At 34.1% G+C, this 17,961-nt stretch overlaps 1 pseudogene; it reads left to right on the top strand.

Moving 5' to 3' along the window:
- Positions 1–11,691: 11,691 nt before the first annotated feature.
- LOC145003745 (bifunctional protein FolD 1, mitochondrial-like) lies at positions 11,692–13,226 on the top strand (annotated as a pseudogene).
- The last annotated feature ends 4,735 nt before the right edge of the window (positions 13,227–17,961 follow it).

Genomic DNA, 17,961 nt, shown 5'->3' with positions numbered 1-17,961 from the left:
TGCCGCTATTACAGCTGATGTAGCTTCTGCGGCGTCTCCGCAAGGTTTGCATATCTGTCATCAACGTACTTAATCATGGCGCACCTAATAGTCCCAAACAACTCCGATATCTGACCCCGGACAATCTCGACAACCTGATCACGAATGATCTCCCTGACTAATTCCTCTGTCAACACTGGCTCCTCCTGACTGATAACCTCAGGGTTTACTGGGGCCTCCTGATCACCCTTCCCTAATCTGGATCTGGATCCCAACACGAATCGCCTCGTAACCACCATGATGAAAAATACAACAGGAAGATATCAGAGAACCCGCAAAAATAACTGGGAGCTAACTCCCAATCCCAACCCTAGGGGTTGTGACTTTCTTGCTACGCGTATGGGTCCTGTGCTTTCAGTAGTATGGGCCCATACTACCTTCCGCACCTACCCATATTTATCTCAAGGATCACCGCAACACCCTAACAATATACATAAACATAGCAAGCGCTCAATCCTCATTCCTAGAGAAAGGCTACCTATCTCACAACTGACTTACCGGTCTCACACAACCCACCCATCCGTGAAACTTCCACCAACCCTGCAGCACTAGTGTACGCTAGCCATACATAATGTTGGACCCCATAGACTTTCGAATATCCAATCCTACCCTAGGCTGCCAATCAAACACGAACAAAACATAAGGCTAAATCAAACATTCTCAGGCTATAAGATCTTAATTACATATAACCGTGATGCATACACTAAGCAACTACAATAATGATGTCAATTTCATATGAGGAAATCCCTAGGCTATCGGGCGTCATATAACCAAGCAATTCTATCATGCAATTCCTGAATTTCCCAAGCCTAGTACTAGTATGTTGTTCTAACATATCACAATATAAAATAACTATATGGTATTTTGGGGTCTACTTAATGGCTCCGACTGATCATACACCCTGCATCCTCCTTTACTTATTTTGAAAACCATTTTAGAAATCATTTTGAAAACCTTTCCTTGATTTGAGACTGGATTCACACGAATGTTCCTCTAATTTACTCAAACCAAAGCTCTGATACCAACTTGTAACACCCATAAAATTCAAGCCAAATTTAAACTTTTCAAAAACACATTAAATCAATAATCATTACAACTTTGTTTTCCAAAATAATTTATATCATAGTTTTCCCAACAATCATAACAAAAGATGAGGAGTTGTACAATCACGTCTTAGCCTTATCGCGATCCCCCGATGTACCTGAAACAATAAACTGCAACTGTAAGCCCGAAAGCTTAGTGAGTTCCCCCAAAATACCCATACTCATAGCTATACACATAGAATCACAAACAACATACTATGGGTCCAGTCAACCATCGGGTTGGAATACCCCAGGCCCACAACCAAAAGGTTGGAATGCCAACATACTATGGGTCCAATCATCCTCATGATGGAACACTCACGGCCCTTAACCAACAGGTTGGAATGTCAAGGTCTATTGGCCTCCACACAAAGAAGATATGCCTCAACCGCCAAAAAAATATGTGCGCATATAACAGATAATCACATAACAGTCTATAGATAACAAACAGGTTATACCACATATCACTCATTATCATCCTACCCTCTAGGATACCGATCTAACAGATCATACTAACATAACATAACCAATAACAATTCAAAGGGTCGGACTTGGTGCCCTAAACCCTTAAGTATAGTGAGGATAACTCACCTTGCAAAAGTCAACTCGGTAGATAAACTCCAACTCTCGGATCGCTGCCACCAACTCCACCACCTATTATCATAATATAACCATACTCGTAAGTTCCCAACCTTCCAAGGTACCCCATGAGTCAACTAGTCAACCCCTGGTCAAAGTCAAAGTCAATAGTCAAGGTCAACAGTCCATGTTGACCCTAACTCGTCGAGTATCCTTAGCTACTCGCCGAGTTCTTTGAGATACCCATCCACTCGCCGAGTCACCAGAGTGACTCGTCGAGTTCTTAAGGCTCGAGATCGAAGCTCTAAGGCCACTCGTCAAGTTTTGCTTCTTGCAACTCGACAAGTTCACACGCATCCATTAATTGGGAAACCTTAACTGACTCGCCGAGTTGTTCATCCAACTCGTCGAGTCTACGACAATCTTCATTGGACTCGCCGAGTTGTTCATCCAACTTGTCGGGTTCATGCCTATCTTCATATGACTCACCGAGTCGACCATGAGACTCGTCGAGTCCCTTCAGTCCTTTAACCATACAGACACTTTTTAACCCATGCCAAGGCTCGAAATTGCAGATCCAACTTCCTTAGGCATGCTTATCACGTAAAGTTGCAAACTTTACATGCATGCAAGGCTTTTAAGACCCTAAAATGACAAAACTAAGCTTGCAAAGAAGTTACACACTTGAGGGAAGGCTCATACTAGGAAAAGCTGATGACTTCATGAAGCTAGATGCCAAGGGGAGTCCAGATCCGAAGTTACAACTTTAGATCTTGGCTTAAGCCTAAGAAAAATTTCATAAAACTCATGCAAAATAGGGTTTAGGTGTAAATGAGCTAAGGAAAATGGTCTAGTACCTTCAAGAGAGTGCTTACTGATATAGATCTTGAATCCCACAAGCTCTTGCTTCAACTAGCTTGTCTCCCCAAGTGTTTCCTTCACCAAAATCCGTCCTCCCAGCTTAAACTCTCCAAAAGAACACACACACACATATGAATTAGGGTTAAAGAGATACAAGAGGATGTAAAGGGGAGGCTGGGGGCCAATGATACTTTAAATAGGGTGCAATGCCCCGTAATTTAGGGTTTCATCTGCCAACTCCTACTCGTCGAGTCCCTTCTTGGACTCGGCGAGTAGGTCACTAAAACACGTGGACCATCCCGCTACTACTCGATGAGTAGGGCGACCAACTCGTCGAGTAGATCCAAAGACCAAGAAGGATTCATACATAAATCAATACCTGAGAATTGCGGCGTTAAATAAGGTGTAAGAAGAAACCCTAGTACATAGGGCGTACATAGGAAGTACGCGAGGTGTACTAGTACGAAGGGCAGTACGTTGGGTCTATGCAGTCAATAACAGTGGATAGTGGTGGGATAGCGATTATCGGTAGCTAGTAAAATAGTGGTACTAAATAGCGGTCGAAAATAGTGGTACCGCAAATAGCGGCAATAGTGACCGATATTGACCGATATTTGACCGCTATTTGACTGATATATGACAAATATCGGTGGGATAGCGGTGAAATAGCGTTTATAGCTAAATTTTTTATTAAGTCACTTCATTTATTATTATAATGTAGATATATGGTGGGGGTTTTATGAGATTGATAAACATTTGATTCAAACATTTTCTAATTTACTATATGTTTTGCTTAATGACCATATATTCATCCAATAAAACACAAGGTTACAAAGGCCCTACATAACATAAAAATATCGATATCCCACTGATATCCCACCACGATAACCTATATGTTGAATATCAGTCCTTGACCGATATTTGATTTTGAACCGCTATAACTGCATAGCGTTGGGTGTACATTGGTGTACGCTTAGCATGCCTAGAAGGAAGGATCGCGAACCTCAGCCTCATATGTTGGGAGTACGAGGGGTGCTTTAACCCTAAATTATGATCATGTGTAATCTATTTAAACATCCTTAATCCTTAGGGTTTGGCTCCTTATCAGCCTCTAAAACCCTAAAACGATTCTTATTCTCCATTGTTGGGTGTTTGAGCCTTTGGTGAGAATTTGGTGTTCATTTTCTGTATCTAGCAGATGAAAGGGAAACTTGAAGACATATTGTTTCAAGGAAAGCTTTGAGATCGAACAATTTCATCTGCTTTTGGTAGCTTGGCAGGTATAAAGTCCAAACCTTGCCTTTTCATTTCATGGATCTTCTTCTTGGTTCAATTTTGGTCATTTTGACCCTTTTGGTTGATGACTGGGAGTTAAAGTTGTTTTTGAAGCTTGAAATTGTAGATCTGGATATATCATGTGTTCCTTGGGCATAAAAGTGCAAACTTTATGGTGGTTTTGGTTCCATGCATGTATTAAGTCCAATATTAAGCTCTCTTGAGCTCTAGAGTCCCATTTAGCCATGCATGCACATAAATTTGGCAACTTTATGTGATTAACCACCTTGGGGATGTCAGATCTGAGTTTGGATCCATGTATTAATGGATTAAGTGATGAATTTAGGAAGATGACCATGGTTGGTGAGTACGTTGGGCGTACAAGTATGTGAGCCGTGCATACAAGCCTTCCATGTTGTATGTTGTGCGTACAGGCTGAGTACGTCCTGAGTACTCGACAGACTTTGGCCCTTTCGTTTTGGGCTTCACTTTTGGGTTAGGTTGTGTTGGGCCTTATTTGGGACTTAGATGTTTATTTATGGATTTTGGTCCTTGGATTTTGAGCTTGAGGAAGGGTAAAAAGGTCTTTCACCATAATTTGGAGTCATAGTGTGAGTCAGGAGCTAGATGTTGATGGGTTGTCATTATGGTATCTGATAGCACGTAGATTTTAGCGGATATGCGGTCAGAGACTATTCCTGAGATTAGTTGTTGATGGGGTGTTGTCTTGATATTAACGGTGTGGAGATCTGTCAGCCAGCAGCCAGGGATCGTTTGTATGATTCGGCAGTATGAGGTGAGTTTTCCTCACTATACTTTCGGGTCGAAGGCACCAAGGACAGCCCAGCTGGTTGGATAACCTGATATTGTTGATATGTTGAGTATGGAATGAATATGCATGCAAGTTTTGATATGCTTTCCTGGTAGATTAGTAGGATTACTTGTGTTTCTGTCTGCATGATCACATGTATATATTTGTTAGTTGTCAGCATATTGTGTCGGGCTGAGGTTGTACTGCTTTGTGCTATAGCCAACAAACCTTGGAGTATTCCAAATATGACCTGAGGGTTGTGTAGGGCATGCCAAAATCATACTAATGGCTCAAGAGCATTCCAGATACAAGTCGAGGACTCGGTTAGTATGTCAGACTCGTACTGAGGGCTTGAGGGTATTGGAGCAATCCAGATATGAGCTAAGGGCTAGGTAGGACATTCTAGACTCATACTGAGGGCTTAGTAGCATTCTAGATACGAGCTGAGGACCGGTTGGTATACTAGACTCGTACTGAGAGCTGGACACTAATATTCTAGTCCGATGACTGATTACGTTAGGAGTAAGCCAGACATAAGTTGTGGGTATTGGGGGCAAGCAGGACTTATGTTCTAGGCTTAAGAGCAAGCATATATGAGTTGTAGGCCCGTTTTTGCAAGCTAGACTCATACTGTGGGGTCAGGGGTAATCCAATATTTTAGTTCTGGACCAAATACATGTTGTTGTATATTTGTAATTTGTTTGTGAGTTGGTTCTTTGTGGGAACTCACTAAGCTTTATGCTTACATTTTTGTGATTTCAGGTTCTTTAGATGATTTGTCCGAAGGCGTGACCATGCACATCCTTGGTTTTACAACAAATTGGATCTTGGGAGACACCGATTTTAAATCATGTTTTAGAGACAATGTTTTTACAAACACTTTTGTTAATAAATGGGTTGTTATAAACATTTTAATTTGCTGAAATTTTTGTGATGTTATATATATATATATATATATATATATATATAGAGAGAGAGAGAGAGAGAGAGAGAGATAGAGAGAGAAGTAAGTTAAAATAAAAAACAGTAAATAGTGTGAAAATGTAAAAACACTATGTTTTATGTTATTATTCTGTAATAAATATTGTATATGTGCATTACTAAAGTAATTTTGATATAAATATCAACGTGTGATTATTCATTTATTTATTAGAATCTTATTATTCTATTATAAATTTATGCATGTGCATTTTTGTAGTAAATTATAATTTTAATTTTAACCTATGATTATTCATTTATTCATTGTTGAATAGTGACATAAAACCATGGATACAAAATTAATTGCAGAATAATAACATAAAAATAGTGTTTTTACGTTCACATTATTTGTTGTTTTTATTTGTATTGTCCCTTATATATATATATATATATATATATATATATATATATATATATATATATATATATATATGGGTAAAGTGAATATACCTAACAACCTTATATAAGCTTAGGTACCTAACCACATTATACTACATTGTTTTGCATTATATTTCCATTGCAATCGTCTAAGGTTGTTAAACTTCAACCTTTAACTTGATTTACTTCCAAGATTTTCAGACATTCACCATTGTATTCCTCCTACACCATTTGATTTGTAACGGTAGTATATGAAGCCCACCAGGGGGTCTCCGATAGAACGACATCATTTGAAGGAAGATAATGGTGAAAGTCCAAAGATTTTGGAAGCAATCAAGTTATGAGGTTGAGTTTTAAGAACTTTGGGTGATTACAATGCAAATATGATACAAAATTACGTAGTATGATGTGGTTAGGTACCTAAGCTTATAAAGGTTGTTAGGTATATTCACTTTACCCATATATATATATATATATATATATATATATATATATATATATGTGTGTGTGTGTGTGTGTGTGTGTATATATATATATATATATATATATATATATATATAGGGGTGAGATCGGTTGAGAACTCATAATTTCTCGAGAACCCGAGAAGTAAAAATGGAGCCTTAGATCAATAACTATTTCATTAAGGTCATGATCGTAATCTTATCAATCTCATTTAATGTTTAGTGTTTTTTTTGTTATTGTAAATACTAATAGAAATGTATAAAAAAATTGCATAATAAATCAAATTTTCGGATTTTTTTTTTAAATAGTATTTTTCAGCTTTAAAAAAATGCATATTTTTTAATTTTCTATAGAAAACATGAATATTTGAAAAAAAATGAAAAAAAAATGAAAAAAAAAATGTTTTTTTTTTTAAAAACTGCAATTTTTTTAAAAGAATTTAAAAACCAATAAAATTAAAAAAAAAAAAAAAAAAAAAAAACTGGAATATTTAAAAATACTATAACTTTTTAACAAAAAAATCAACATTTTTGGTACATTTATGCATATTTTTACAAATGCATATATACATATTTCATATACTATAATATTTGTAAAGAAATTATAAGAAAACTCATTTTATTACTAATCTATAAACAAAATAAAATAAGTATTTTATTCGATACAATATAAAAAACAAAAAAATGCTACAAAATTTCAAAGAGTTTTCATGTCTTTGTGTCAATATTTCCATATTTTCTTCAATTTATCATTTTTCACATCTTCAACATTCACTACAATTTCTTCCAAATCTACAAGAAAATTTAAAAAAAAAATTGATTGATGGAAAAACACTGACAAAAATACATATGTGATTTACATATGACTCACATGTAATTCATTTTTGATTTACATGTAATTCATATGTGAATTATATGCAAATTACATGTGATTCATATATGAATTACATGTGATTTACATGTGATTCATATATGAATTACATGTGATTCATATATGAATTACATGTGATTTACATGTGAATCATATTTGATTTACATGTGAATCACAGGTAATTCATATGTGAATTACATGTGATTCATATGTGATTTACATTGAATCACATGTAATTAATATGTGAATTACATGTGAATCATATGTAATTCATATATGATTTATGTAATTCATATATGAATTACTAGTATATAGTTGAGTTACCTTACCTTGTATATAGTTGAGTTACCTTACCTTTCCATCATCATCATCATCATCATCATCATGACATGTATATAATATTGATCCACCTTTAAACATGCACATCTGGTAATTGGTACCTGTCATGACAGGAAAGCAACAAAACAGAAAAAAAAAATAACAATCCTAGCTTATTTATGTTCAATGCACAATTAACATTTCAAGAGAGAGTTATAGCTTAATTACAGACATTATCATAAGTCCATAACTATCATCATAATTGTTAAACTAATTTTTTGTTGTAAACAATGGACCTAAAGTTCATCTGTTCTTCTAAGTAAGCCTGATTTCGAGTATAATTACAAATGATTATTGAGGGTGAATATATAGTACCAACATTACCAACATCAATTGTTGTCCCTAGAGCATTAAGTTGTTCATCAAAACTAACTAGACTATATTTTCTGATTGGATCATAATCAGTTTCTCCAAACATTGGAACATATCTGCATCAAAGAATTTCAAAGAAAACAAAACATTTGGAACCAAACCATATATGTATTGTATACACACTACACAACTTCATGTTAATGGAGTTATATTAAAGGGGCAACAAACCTATCAAGCCGGTGAGTTGATAAAAATCAATATAGTTAGTAGATAGCCTCAGCAAATTGCAACATTTCTCCAACATACAAAATGCACCAATCAAATGAAAAGTTACTGTTTATATTATGCCCACAATTAATTGATCTTCATATAGAGCTAACGAATTGTTATATTTCATATAACTCATAAGTTTGTGTTTCATACAATACGGTTGAACTGTAAAAAGTTTAATGTAAAATTACCAAAGAACAAAAAAAAATTGAATTTAGAAATTAAAGCCTTAGGGCAGGGGAGACGAGATCCTCTTTAGCAGAAGAAATATCATCAAATTTGAAATATGAAGTCGTCCACAGCTTAACAAAATTCTGAAGTCATCAACTGTTCAAATCAGTTTAGGAATTCACGATCGAGACTCTTATGATACACTCTGGTCATCAATTCCATATTCAGAATCAACAAATGATACGATGGAAAACTGAACAGAAAAAAGACAAAACCTCACAATAATTTAGAAGTATATTCAATAATCTGAGCATAACATAAAGCTTTTTGGACCTGTTTCATGGATTTGGCGATCCCAGAACCGATACCCTCGCTAGGGAAGAGAGTGGCGCGGATCAGAATGGAGCTAGATGAATACTTCTAATTTATGATGAATTGGTACCTAAATGAATTTCCATGGTCATATGCTTAACTTTCTGATCCTAGGAGCTGATCAATGATGACAAATTGATGTGTAAAAAAACTTGATAGATCATTGTTGATCGATCTCGATGAATCGATGAACATGAATTGGGTGATTTAGGGCTTCAAATATCGCAATCGAAGGTGAACACGAATGTTGTCGATCTATAGGTTCGTAAATTCTTCACCAATGATTTGGATATGAAAGATTGTTGATTGGTAGCCGACGTTCATTATCGACGGACGTAGAGGTGGACCGATTGAGGGAGGATGGAGACGAAGGGAAGAGATACAGTGGAGATGTGCAAGAGAGAGAGAGAGAGAGAGAGAGGGAGGGAGGGAGAGATCAATCTGATAAAGAATGGTGATCAGGAGACGTATGTGTATGAGTCAATTTCTATAACCCTAAAATGCCCTTAACTCCATTTAATTTTGATTCCCTATCCATTTATTTTTCCACTTATTTACAAAAATATTACAATGCATCTTGATCATTCCTTTTTTTGATTCAACGCTCCACTTTTAGTTCTTGGATTTTTTATTGCGCAATGGAGTTGTAGACAGTAAAGTGAAATCCAATCCACGAAATAATTTGATCTATGAACATCATCATTGTGGTAAAGGTCGTAATGCCAGACGAATCATTACCGCAGGACATAGAGGGGGTGATCATACGCGTCTATACTGTAAAATAGATTTTCAACAGAATGAAAAGACATATATGGTAGAATCGTAACCATAGAATACGACCCGAATCGAAATGCATACATTTGTCTTATACACTATAGGGATGGTGAGAAGAGATATTTTACATCCTAGGGGGCTATAATTGGAGATACCATTGTTTCTGGTACAAAAGTTCCTATAAAAATGGGAAATGCCCTACCATTGAGTGCGGTTTGAACTATTGATTTACGTAATTGGAAGTAACCAATTAGGTTTACGACAAAACCTAGAAATCGATCACTGATCCAATTTGAGTACCTCTACAGGATAGACCTCAACAGAAAACTGAAAAGTAACGGCAGCAAGTGATTGAGTTCAGTAGTTCCTCATATAAAATTATTGACTCTAGAGATATAGTAATATGGAGAAGACAAAATTTGTTTCAAGCACCGACAGAACCGGAAGCGCCCCCTTCTTTCAAAGAGAAGAGGACAGATTATATATATATATATATATATATATATATATATATATATATATATATATATATAGGTTCAGGTTCATTTGAGACCATTCTAATTTTGTGAGACCGTGAGACTAAATATAAAAATAATTTTAAAATGCAAAATAAATAGAAAAATCCAAAAATTCTTTTTTTAAATATTATTTTCGGAACTTGAATTAATTTAAAAAAATAAAAAATATATAAAAAAAATTAAAAAAAAATTCCGTTTTTTTTTTTTTTTGAAAAATACGTGAAATATTCTAAATAGAATATTACACTGACATATTCTAAAAAATAATTTTAAAATGCAAAATAAATGGAAAAATCTAAAAATTCTTTTTTTTTTTTAAATTATTTTTAGATTTGGTCTCACGGTCTCACAAAATTAGAATGGTTTCAAATGAACCTGAACCTATATATATATATATATATATATATATATATATATATATATATATATATTATTTTTCTCTTTTATTTTACATGTTGAGTACTTAAATTCTTTTTTATGTCTTGTTTTGACTAGTTTAATTAATTTTAAAGATTGAAGTGAGTGAAAGCTACTATATCACTACATTATACCTTTTTGCACCGCTACATCAAAATCATTTTAGAGTAAAAAAAAAAAAGCTAAATTCAAAATATGATATCAAAATTTTAATTGTATGAAGAAGAATGTCATATTAAAAGTGACGACGTATTTGTTTTACAGTTGATATTGTTAGACAATACTATAAAAGTATATTGATCATTTTTCGCATATTCGGATACAGTTTTCTCAATTCGCTATTAAACAATAAAAATGTATATACTTATATTTTAACTCATTAAAGTTGACATTTCCACCCAAATTTGGACCACAATCATGTTTGCAGATGAGATGAATGCTGCACGTTCTTTATCATCTTTGACTTAAGTTTAAGTCAATATTTATCAAGTTTTAAAGAACGTGTTTATCTGGTTCATATATTAAAACACGTAATAGTTTGACCATTCAACATTATATCTATATGAGAAGGGATTCATACACAATAATTTTTTATCATACACAATAACAATATATGCATTATAGAGTTGTACAGTATAATATTTTAAACACCAATTGTTATGTATGGAAAAAAATTATTGTGTACAAATAATTTCCCTATCTATATACTAATAAAAGAATCTCTATCATTTTTTTCAGTTGGTGTGTAAATATTTACTAATTTTATGGTTCGATGTGTTAAAGATTTAAAATTTAATTAAAAAAATGTTTTTGATTACAAGTTTGGAGAATGGTCGAATTTGTAAATTTATTTGTAAATATTCCTCATCAATAAAGATTTGTATGTGATGATGATAACAATTTACGATTTAAAGTAATAAGTTGAAATACAATTGCATAATGTATGAATAGAAAATCATTATGAAACATAAATTGATTATAGACTTCATTTTTCTACATGTAGTATAATATACATTTAAACATTACTAAAGATCGGGTAGTTCGATCCACTGGGTTTCTAGGATCGGGTAACGAACCCAAATCTGGATCTGGTCGAGGGATTACCGGGGACCAACCAAATACAAAACGAATGATTGTTAGACAAATGGCAAAATGTGATTTGTTTGTCCTTTTAATAAATTGGATTAAATCCCGTTTTGAAGTCCGTAAGTAATGGTCCACCTCAGCACGTGAACTAAAATGAGTGTGACGACGTGGATGTCGACTGAATGTGACCAAACCATTGTTGGTTTCACTTTTCCAATTTAATACCTTAAATTTCATTGTTTTCTTTTATCGGAACACTTCTTTCAATATTAGTATTTAAGGCATCTTCATCAAACACAACATTTGGTGCGACTATATCATAAATGGTTCAGGTGGCATCGTGAAATCTAATGTTTAGCTTTTTAAGTTTAAAAAATCTTATAGGTAATCTCTGTAGTTTTAAAACTTTTAATGTTTGATCATTATATTTAACTTCATCAACTTTCAGTCGTTAAGTGAATGACATTTTAATACCCATAGACTAGTTATGAGGTTTTCTTTTAGACAAAACTTCAAAAATGGTCTATGTAGTTTTCAAAAATATCAAGTTTAGTTCCTAAGTTCAAAAAACCTTACAGATGGTCCCTGTGATTTCAAAACTTTTGACAAATGGTCCTGTTCGCTAACTCCGTTAGCTTTTGGCCGTTAAGTGAACGGTATTTCCGTCATTTCACAAAAGAGGGACCATTTATGAAGTTTTTTGTTATTTAAAAAATATAATTATTTAATAAACATACAACAGCAAAATTAATAGGAGATCAATGACCAATGAAATTAAAGCTACATTAGCGACTGAAGTTTCGAATATGAAGAATTCAATCAATAAGGTACCTGGATTAGGCGTAATATCGGTGAGAAAAAGACAAGATTCACTCACATTTGTATGCATCAAAAAAAAAGCTTGCGAACAAGTTGGAATTGCCTCAGTAGTAACAGAGCTTCCTGAAGAGTGTACAGAAAGCGAAGTTCTCGATGCTGTTTCAATGTTAAATCACAACGAATCAGTCCATGGCATTCTTGTCCAGCTTCCATTACCCAATGTAATTACTCTTCTACCCTTTCTTTTGCAATCAATTTCAATCGATTCACCCAATATAATTGTTGATTCAGCATTTGTGTGAGGAGAAGATTATAATTGCAGTGAAAGTTGAAAAAGATGTGGATGGTTTTCATCCTGTGAACATGGGAAACCTTGCAATGAGAGGAAGGGAGCCTTTGTTTATTCCTTGTGCCTCTTTAGGGTGTATTGAGGTGCTTAATCGATGCAGTGTAGAAATTTTAGGTAATAAAGTAGTGGTAATTGGAAGAAGCATGATTACTGGATTACCCACTTCCTTGCTATTACAGGTATTTAATTTATTTGTATCCAAATTGTCTTGTTGTAATGTTATTATTAGTCTGAATCACATGTCTTTCTACATTCAGAGACATCATGCTACAGTAAGCGTTGTGCATTCATTCACACAGAATCCAGAGGAAATAACATGTGAAGCTGACATTTTGGTTTCAGATGTTGGAGTTCCAAATTTGATTAGAAGTCATTAGTTGAAGCCTGGGGTTGTGGTAATTGATATGGGGTCAACACTGGTTTAACTTAACCACGGGATGTCGGCCTCTCCATCTCCGATTCTCCACTGTTCCAGCCCCATCTCCATCCTTGCTTCGTTAATTAAACACCCACCACCTGCTTGTTGTATTTTCAAGTACCATCGACACCCAAAACAGCCTCCTAGCAAGGCTTAAACTGTTGAGAAACTGTCACGAGAAAAGCACTGGCAGCTCTCCCTTAGACGACCAAAAGCAGCCTCGAACACCCCCTCATTCCCTTGACAGACAAATGCTGCTATTGTCTCCCTTATGTCGGGTTACGGCCGGTGATGAGGCAAAATGAAAGAAGGAAACCGCCGGAGTAGACCTGTATAGCCGACGCCCCCTCCCCCCTTTCTCACGATCGCCAACCACATGACCACCATTTTGATTGCCTTCGATCGCCTGATGCCTTCTAGATCTAATGAAGCCGAAGATGAGGACCGAGGTCCCTTTCTCAGTCCCACCTTGTCATCTGCTTGAACCTCACTAGTACCCTCAATTTTTGATTGCTTCCATTCGTGTTCTTCCCCGATCAGACGAAGAAGACGCACCATCTCCCTTTTGCATTTGAGTTCATCGACGAAGTGAAGATCCAGTTTAAGAGAGGGAGAGAGAGAGAGAGAGAGAGAGAGAGAGAGAGAGAGAAAGAAAGCGAGAGAGAGGGTGGGACCATTTATTAAATAACTATATTTTTTTAAATAACAAAAAACTTCATAAATGGTCCCTCTTTTGTGAAATGACGGAAATACCCTTCACTTAACGGCCAAAAGCCAACGGAGTTAGCGAAAAGGACCATTTGTTAAAAGTTTATAAACCACAGGGACCATCTGTGAGGTTTTTTAAACTTAGGGACTAAACTTGATATTTTTGAAAACCATAAGGACCATTTTTGAAGTTTTGTCTTTCTTTTATTTTAAATAAAAAGAAAAAATCTAATATGTAAGGGGTCTCTCTCTCTCTCTCTCTCTCTCTCTCTGAAGGTTTGTATCAAACGGATACACTTCAAGTATAATAAACAAGAACAAACTAACTAAGAAAATAAAGAACATAAAAAGTAAAGAACACGAAATATTCATCAAATCGTCTTTCACAAAGAAATGATTTGTTTTCTCCAAGAAAACGGGTTCTCACAAAGGCAAGTACCAAGACTTATATTAGGGTTTCACCTTAATGTTGTATATATACTAATCTATACTAGTATATCCCTTAATTGAAATGATTTTATCTAATCTGTACAAAGAACCGATCCTTATCGAAAAGATATCAGATCTGCAATCCATTCTATACATATCTTTATAATTACATAATATACAAAGATTACATTAGATTATATAACTACACGCTAACGCTGATCTTCATGTTGATGCTGATTGAGACGTTGGCGTTGGTGGTCAGCATATAGAATGTTTGACTCATCAAATCATAAGGTGTAACCTTACACACACGTACTCTCTCTCTCTCTCTCTCTCTCTCTCTCGACACTCCTTTTTTCCCAGTGACAATTTTTTTGGTGACTGCTTTTCCATGGTCATCACCAACAACCTTCTTTAGTTACCTCCACAACCACCATTAGCCACCATTTACATCAACTCAAACAAAAATAAAACCAAAGAAAAGCCTGCAATAAAAAACAAACTTTTGTGCATTTTGGGCAATAAAAATCGAACTTTAAAAACTTGATCCCCCACCTGCATCTAAAACCCACTACTATTGCTATCCAAATTACAAAATCCATATATCTTCATCTTCTTGATTTCAATCATCTACCACCAATGTCCATAACTACCTAAGTTTCATCTTTTTGATTCCAATCATCCACCACTACTGTCACGAGCCATTTGTCCCCAAAAAGAGTTTTGTTCTCCCTATAAATCCATCAAAATCAATTTAAGTTTCAATAATCTAAATATCTTTTTTTTAAGAGTAACACACACTGAAACTCGATTTCTCCGATCACCATCATCGGTGCAAATTGATCAAATTGAGCACCCCATGAAACACATAACCTTAGTCAAGTCGTGCTTTAGGTTCAACTTATACAAATCAAAAAGGGAGTGGTTGTAGAGCCGTTGGAGGTTGTAGTATAAGCCCCCTCTTCAAACCCATATTTGTCAACCATATATCTGATTTCTCCTTCTATTTTCTCCATCTCAATTGAGTTATGTTTCTCCACTGATTACGAATGTTTCATCTCCAGATTGAAGACCTAAAAAATGCCAAGACCCACTGAGAAGTTCTCCAGCTCCGGCGAATACGGATCGCCGACAACAAATGAGTTCAACAAACCGAAATTCCCATCACCTTCTTCATTAACCACCTACAACTTCGAACAATTGTTTTGGATTTACGGTTTTGATTCTTGTGTCAAAGAACCCTAATCCCACCTCCACCAATATCTATCACCGACATCAAATTCACCACCATAACCTTAGTCAACTCGTGCTTTAGGTTCAACTTATACAAATCAAAAAGGGAGTGGTTGTAGAGCCGTTGGAGGTTGTAGTACAAGCCCCCTCTTCAAACCCATATTTGTTAACCATATATATCTGATTTCTACTTCTATTTTCTCCATCTCAATTGAGTTATGTTTCTCCACCGATTACGAATGTTTCATCTCCAGATTGAAGACCTAAAAAATGCCAAGACCCACTGAGAAGTTCTTCAGCTCTCGCGAATCCGAGTCGTCGACAACAAACGAGTTCAACAAATCGAAATTCCCATCACCTTCTTCATCAACCACCTACAACTTCGAACAATTGTTTTGGAATTACGGTTTTGATTCTTGTGTCAAAGAACCCTAATCCCACATCCACCAATATCTAACACCGACATCAAATTCACCACCATGTTCTTTCTCATCCTCATCCACCATCGTCATTGCCACACGATCCTATTTTTGGAAACACAAATCTAATTCAGAAAGAAAACAACATGGGCAATTTGTTATGGGTGTTTTGTGTTAATTTGGGATTAATTTGCAAGAAGAAGAAGATGGGTCGTTAGAGAGAGAGAGAGAGAGAGAGAGAGAGAAGAGAGAGAGAGAGAGAGACCCGTTACATATTAAATTTCATTTTTTTATTTAAAATAAAAGAAAACATTATAAATGGTCGATGAGGTATTGAAATGACGAAAATGACATTCACTTAACGGTATAAGATTTTTTAAACTTAGAAACTAAACTTCAGATTTTAAAATATCATAGGGACCACTTATAAAGTTTTCTCATATTTTTTTTTTGGTAAAAGTACTACAAATAAACACTTATAAGTATTAAATTGCAATGTCAACCATGTGATACAAGCAATTGTACACTTTGTTTGGTTATTTTTAAACCTAAAATGACTAAAAACATACGGTTATAATTTTTACAACATATAATATAACATTAAAAAAAAAAATCTTGTAGTAATGATTTTTTTCTAGTCATTCTCATATTTAAGTAAATGGTCCTGTGATATACCAAAAGTTATAAACCTAGCCCTATTTAATTGACGAAAATGGTCCTATGATTTCAATACATGCACTCATGCATAGATTTTTTTTTTGAATATTTTTTTTTCTGACACTGTAATTTTTATCCGTTAGTACGAGAGTAATTTGATCTTTTTAGTTAGTAAGTATCGAATTTGTGACTATAGGTAAACAATATGCACCATTTTTGTATATTTTATGTTTATGAGTTTATAACTTTTATACCTTTTACTTTTTAAAATATCACTTTGATCCATTCACTTCAACTTTATAAAATATAATTTTCACTCATTTATTTTCTAAACTTACATATTTATCATCGTACTATATATAATTTGATGTTTCTTAATAACTTTCGTTCGTTAATCTAAAAAAGAAACTTACACGTTTATTTTCATATATGTATCTGTATGAATTCAATATGTTAATGTTTCGACGTAATTTAGAACTTACGTTTGTTATAATTATTTTTTTTTTAAAATAACTTACCTTTTTTTTATAAACGTGCCGGTTTAAATTTGAGGTTGTATACGTTTCGATGTAGTTTTTTTTACATTTTCATGCTTAATTTTATGTACGTTTCTACGTATATATAGAGTTAAATATAACAATTTTCGTTCGTTAACTTTAAAAAACGTATTATATTCAATTTGTGTATGTTTTGACGTCTTTTTTTTTGTTTTTTATGTTTAATAATATATTTGTCATACGTATGAGCTGCGTCACATATAATAATCAAGGTTCTAAAAAGTTCATTATGACTTCAAGGCTTGTGTCTGCCGCCAAGCTTTACGAAAATGTCGCATTAACTCATATATGTGTATAAAATAGAATAATAGTTGAAAATACATATAAAAATATTAAATATATAAAAAATTGTCGCCTTAAATCACGTCTTACAAACGAAATGACTCGTCAATGCTCGGAATAACTTGAGCCTTTTGTTCGTTATTTTTTTTTTTAAAACTTACTTGTTTCTTATACATGTGTCGACTTAAATTCGAGTTTTTCTATATTTCGACGTAATGTTTTTTATATTTTCCTGCTTAATTTTATATATGTTTCTTACGTATGATTTGTATTACATATAATAACTTTAATTCATTAACTTAAAAGCACATATTATATTCAAGTGACAAGTTTTTCTACGTTTTAACATAATTTTTATTTATTGTTTATTTTTCCGCTTAATTTTATACATACTTAATACGTACGAGTTGCATCACATATAATATCTTTTAATCGGTAAATAAAAAAAATAAATTTT

The sequence above is a fragment of the Lactuca saligna genome, chromosome 1 (genome assembly GCF_052625555.1).
Source record: "Lactuca saligna cultivar CGN05327 chromosome 1, ASM5262555v1, whole genome shotgun sequence".
Classification (NCBI taxonomy): Eukaryota; Viridiplantae; Streptophyta; class Magnoliopsida; order Asterales; family Asteraceae; genus Lactuca; species Lactuca saligna.
The sequence above is the reverse complement of the archived record's forward strand: the minus strand, read 5'-3'. Positions and strand labels throughout refer to the sequence as shown.